We start from the raw sequence: 6,000 nt of genomic DNA, 5'->3' as shown, positions 1-6,000 counted from the left end.
GAAAATGCTTGTGTTTCTAGTTCCGACAATGCAGTAATAACAACAGTAATCTAACCTAACAATTCCACAACTACTACCTTATACACACAAGTGTAAGGGATAAAGAAATATGTACATAAAGTATATGAATGAGTGATGGTACAGAACGGCATAGGCAAGATGCAGTAGATGGTATAGAGTACGGTATAATACATATAGATGAGTACTGTAGGGTATGTAAACATAAAGTGGCATAGTTTAAAGTGGCTAGTGGTACATGATTTACATAAAGATGGCAAGATGCAGTAGATGATATAGAGTACAGTATATACATATACATATGAGATGGTAAGTAGGGTATGTAAACATTATATTAAGTGGCATTGTTTAAAGTGGCTAGTGGTACATTTTTACATAATTTCCATCAATTCCCATTTTTAAAGTGGCTGGATTGAGTCAGTATGTTGGCAGCGGCCGCTAAATGTTAGTGGTGGCTGTTTAACAGTCTGATGGCCTTGAGATAGAAGCTGTTTTTCAGTCTCTCGGTCCCTGCTTTGATGCACCTGTACTGACCTCGCCTTCTGGATGATAGCGGGGTGAACAGGCAGTGGCTTGGGTGGTTGTTGTCCTTGATGATCTTTATGGCCTTCCTGTGACATCGGGTGGGTAGTGTGTCCTGGAGGGCAGGTAGTTTGCCCCCGGTGATGCGTTCTGCAGACCTCACTACCCTCTGGAGACCTTAACGGTTGTGGGCGGAGCAGTTGCCGTACCAGGCGGTGATACAGCCCGACAGGATGCTCTCGATTGTGCATCTGTAGAAGTTTGTGAGTGCTTTTGGTGACAAGCCGAATTTCTTCAGCCTCCTGAGGTTGAAGAGGCGTGCTGCGCCTTCTTCACAACGCTGTCTGTGTGGGTGACCAATTTCAGTTTGTCCGTTGATGTGTAACACCGAGGAACTTAAAACTTTCCACCTTCTCCACTACTGACCCGTCGATGTGGATAGGGGGGTGCTCCCTCTGCTGTTTCCTGAAGTCCACAATCATCTCCTTTGTTTTGTTGACGTTGAGTGTGAGGTTATTTTCCTGACACCACACTCCGAGGGCCTCACCTCCTCCCTGTAGGCCGTCTCGTCGTTGTTGGTAATCAAGCCTACCACTGTAGTGTCATCCGCAAACTTGATGATTGAGTTGGAGGCGTGCATGGCCACGCAGTCGTGGGTGAACAGGGAGTACAGGAGAGGGCTCAGAACGCACCCTTGTGGGGCCCCAGTGTTGAGGATCAGCGGGGTGGAGATGTTGTTACCTACCCTCACCACCTGGGGGCGGCCCGTCAGGAAGTCCCAGGACCCAGTTGCACAGGGCGGGTCGAGACCCAGGGTCTCGAGCTTGTGACGAGTTTGGAGGGTACTATGGTGTTAAATGCTGAGCTGTAATCGATGAACAGCAATTCTCACATAGGTATTCCTCTTGTCCAGATGGGTTAGGGCAAGTGGTGCAGTGTGGTTGCGATTGCGTCGTCTGTGGACCTATTGTGTCGGTAAGCAAATTGGAGTGGGTCTAGGGTGTCCGTAGGTGGAGGTGATATGGTCCTTGACTAGTCTCTCAAAGCACTTCATGATAGACGGAAGTGAGTGCTACGGGGCGGTAGTCGTTTAGCTCAGTTACCTTACAGCTTTTCTTGGGAACAGGAACATGGTGGCCCTCTTGAGCATGTGGGAACAGCAGACTGGGATAAGGATTGATTGAATATGTCCGTAACACACCAGCCAGCTGGTCTGGCGCATGCTCTGAGGACGCGGCTGGAATGCCGTCTGGGCCTGCAGCCTTGCGAGGGTTAACCACGTTTAATGTTTTACTCACCTCGGCTGCAGTGAAGGAGAGCCGCAGGTTTTGGTAGCGGGCCGTGTCAGTGGCACTGTATTGTCCTCAAAGCGGGCAAAAAAGTTATTTAGCCTGTCTGGGAGCAAGACATCCTGGTACGCGACGGGCTGGTTTTCTTTTTGTAATCCGTGATAGACTGTAGACCCTGCCACATACCTCTTGTGTCTGAGCTGTTGAATTGCGACTCTATTTTGTCTCTGTACTGGGACTTAGCCTGTTTGATTGCCTTGCGGAGAGAATTAGCTACACTGTTTGTATTCGGTCATGTTTCCGGTCACCTTGCCCTGGTTAAAAGCAGTGGTTCGCGCTTTCAGTTTCACGCGAATGCTGCCGTCAATCCACGGTTTCTGGTTTGGGAATGTTTTAATCGTTGCTGTGGGTACGACATCGTCAATGCACTTCCTAATGAACTCGCTCACCGAATCAGCATATTCGTCCATGTTGTTGTTGGACGCAATGCGGAACATATTCCAATCCGCGTGATCGAAGCAGTCTTGAAGCGTGGAATCAGATTGGTCGGACCAGCGTTGACACAGACCTGAGCGCGGGAGCTTGTTGTTTTAGTTTCTGACAGTAGTGTACTGTCATGACTTGTCTGCCATGTTAGCGTACAGCACCTCAAAACCTCCTTCTCTCTGCTCTCATTAGAATACACACAGAAACCACATATGCCTCAATGCGCCGCTACATCAATTAGCAGCAATTAACACTGGCTCGCGAGCAGCACCTGTGCAGTGTGTGTAGCGGGCATGTTAGCAGGAGTGTGTGCTGTGGTGTAACACAGAGATGCCCCAGGTGGACCCTGTCAGCCCCAGTTGGCCCATGTCTCAGCCCTGTCTCTTGAGACAGTACTAGCCACCAGACAAGTGAGCACAGAACCTGGGTGTGGAATGTGATCGTATCAAGAATGTATGGGACATTCGTTGATATTTATTGTAGGTGGCCTATGCAGTATGATGAAGATGTTGATGCATATTTGAACTGATCATGGCCATTCTATTCCTAGAGTCTATAGCTGTCACTTTATTTCTAGATCCTCCTCCAGCCAAGCAGCAGTCAGTCCACATTATTATTTTTTTCACGACTAGCACAGAACTCAAGAAAGGCGAATCTGGGTTTTTAATGGAGGGAGACAGGAGGGAAGGGTGTGGGTGGGGGCAGGCAGGACTAGATGAAAGAAAACAGCTGTATACAAACTGACAGCCATGCAGCACACCTCTACCACTGCCTCCTGTGTGGAGTGCCCTGTTGCGGTCATCAAACAGCTTCAAAGAGGAATGCAGGCAAGTGCCACAGAATCCTCAAAGAGCCAGCCTCTGTCACACAGCAGCACACAGCACACACACACACATACACTAGAGAGAGAGCGAGAGATGAGAGAGAGACAGAGTGTGAGAGAGAGTGTGTGTGTGGGAGGGAGCGTGGTGTGTGTGAGAGAGTGTGGTGTGAGAGAGCATGTGTGAGAGAGAGTGTGTGTGTAGAGAGAGAGAGTGTGAGAGAGAGAGTGTGTGTGAGAGAGAGTGTGTGTGAGAGAGAGAGTGTGCGTGCGTGTGCGTGAGAGAGAGAGAGTGTGTGAGAGAGCGTGTGTGTGAGAGAGAGTGTGTGTGAGAGAGAGTGTGTGTGAGAGAGCGTGTGTGTGAGAGAGAGTGAGAGAAAGAAAGAGGGGCTGGGTTCATGATGAATTGCATTGTATAGCCAACATTATAGACAAGGGTTGGTTAGATCTATGCAGTCCATATAGGGAAGTGTGTGTGCGTACATATATGTAAGTGTTTGTGTGTGTATCGTGAGTGGACTCAAGAGCGAGCGTGCTGTATCTTCTCATTTATGGTCTTGCAGGGAGATCTCAGAAAACACATTTATGTGCATTGCATTTGGTTGGAGTTTTACAAAGGAACAGCCATAACATCAAACAAACATAACCTGTCAATATAATAGGTTTGTATCCTATCAACCAGTTTCCTCAAAAACATAGCTGCAGTGACCTTTTAGACCCTTCTCCTCTGCACACTGTACCTGTGAGAAGTGTTCATACAGCAAGACGACAGTGTGAAAATGCTAATGGTGCCAACAAAGGACTTGGCGCCAGCATACTGCAGGATGTACACTGTACAATGTGAATACACACCAATACACTGTAATAGGAAGGGTATGAGTGTATGAACAGAAGACTGTGTGTGTGTGGTGTGTGTGTGGTGTGTGTTGTGGTTGTGTGTGTGTGTGTTGTGTGTGTGTGTGTTTGTGTGTGTGTGTGTGTGTGTGTGTTTGTAGTGTGTGTGGTGTGTGTGTGTGTGTGTGTGTGTGTGTGTGTGTGTGTGTGTTGTGTGTGTGTGTTGTGTGTGTGTGGGGTGCTGTGCATGCGTGCGTGCGTGCATGCATGGAAGAGTGGTCACGGAGGTCTCAGTTGGAGATCATGGGTGCTCAGTGTGTAACTTGGGGGGTGGAAGGGGGTGCCTGTATGGAGGGTAGAGGGAGGAATGGTGGGATGTGTGGGGGGTGGTGTTACCAGGAGAAGGGATCACACCTCCATGCCAGCCCCCCCATAGTAATTACACACTCCAGTGGCTGGACTGGGAGGGAAATTGAAGGCCTGGGCAAGGGAGGCCCCAGCTGCCTCTCCCTCCCTCCCCATCAGCGGAGTGGTGATTGAACCTGGCTAACAAACACACGGCACACACACGCCACAGACGCACACACGGCACACAGACAACACACATGACACACACACACACGGCACACTCTGATACACACACACACATACTGAATCCTCAGAGGAAATGCTGCTTTGTGTCGCGGTAATGAGATTCTCACACACCCGGCCTTATTTACCAGCCCAGATGGGTGAGGACGACGGAGGGAGGGAGGAAGAGAGAGAAAGCGGGAGAGAGAGGAAGGGAGGGAAAGAGGATGAGATGGAGGATGAGGGGAAGAAGAAGGGGCAGGCCATAGCCAGTCAGCTTCACTCCACAATTATATAAATAAATACAAATATCCACCCCACTGCCTAGAGAGACGGTTCAGCTGGCCTGGGCTGAAGGAGTGAGGGGTGGATAGAATGTTTTCTAAAATAGGCCTGTTTTGGCTGTGGGTGGGACTTATTCTCATTAATTTGTTAATAGGACAAGGGAGAAGGTAATATTGATCAAAAGTATAAAACTATACGCAGCCAAGCACGTCTGGGCCCTGTGTCGCCCTTGTCCTCCTTGGCACAGCGGGGACACACAGTCGCCAGCGAGCCATGGGACTTGTACACAATTAAACACATCAGCGTGGGGTAACCCACCACACCTGCAGGGGGTGAGGACAGCAGCACCTCGGACAGACCAGGCACACAAACACACACACACACACCAGACAGGGTTGGGGACAGGATAATTAAGAAGATACCTTGAGAAGGGGGCCAAAGTCCAGCTATGACCTCGATTCCCACTCCATACACAGTAGCGACATGAAGAAAATACATATAGATAACACTAACACATGGTGAAAATGGATTACATAATAATAACTTATTAATAACTTTTTTATTTCTTTGGAATTCATCAAAACATGCACTTGTTCTGTACCAGGTAGTTACAATTGTACTTCTTTGAAGTAGCCAAATGTACCCATTTGTTACCACATCATTTCCTACCAGGAAATAGAGGAAARGGCACCGTTAAATGAAGTGCTACTGACAACGTTATACAAATGTTCATGAAAACAGGTGTCATAGTTGTTGGACTAAAGCAGTAGTTTGTCAGACAGTGTTTGCTTTATTTAGCAACCAATCGCACAAGCAGTGCTATTCTTGTTTGCGTTAGACGGAATTACCTTGATTATGTACCAAAAAAGTCAATTAAATGAACTGTGGAAGGCTATTTATTTTAACCCCAGAATGTGTTCGTTTTTTCTTTAATAGGCATTATAGGAAAAAACTGAATAGCACAAAATTGGCAGGAGAACAAAGAAAGAAGCATTGACGTTACTGTGAGCACCTGAGTCACACTGCCATCATGTGGTAAAATAGAAGTACTGCACAACTGCAAACCAACATGGGTACCATTACTGTGTAAACCAGTATTTCTAGATTCATTCCTAGGGGATACCTTGGAGCACACATTTTTGTGCTAGCCCTGCTATATTGCACCTCACTAGCTAA

The sequence above is a fragment of the Salvelinus sp. IW2-2015 genome, linkage group LG22 (genome assembly GCF_002910315.2).
Source record: "Salvelinus sp. IW2-2015 linkage group LG22, ASM291031v2, whole genome shotgun sequence".
NCBI classification, from domain to species: domain Eukaryota; kingdom Metazoa; phylum Chordata; class Actinopteri; order Salmoniformes; family Salmonidae; genus Salvelinus; species Salvelinus sp. IW2-2015.
Note: the sequence above shows the minus strand (reverse complement) of the source record.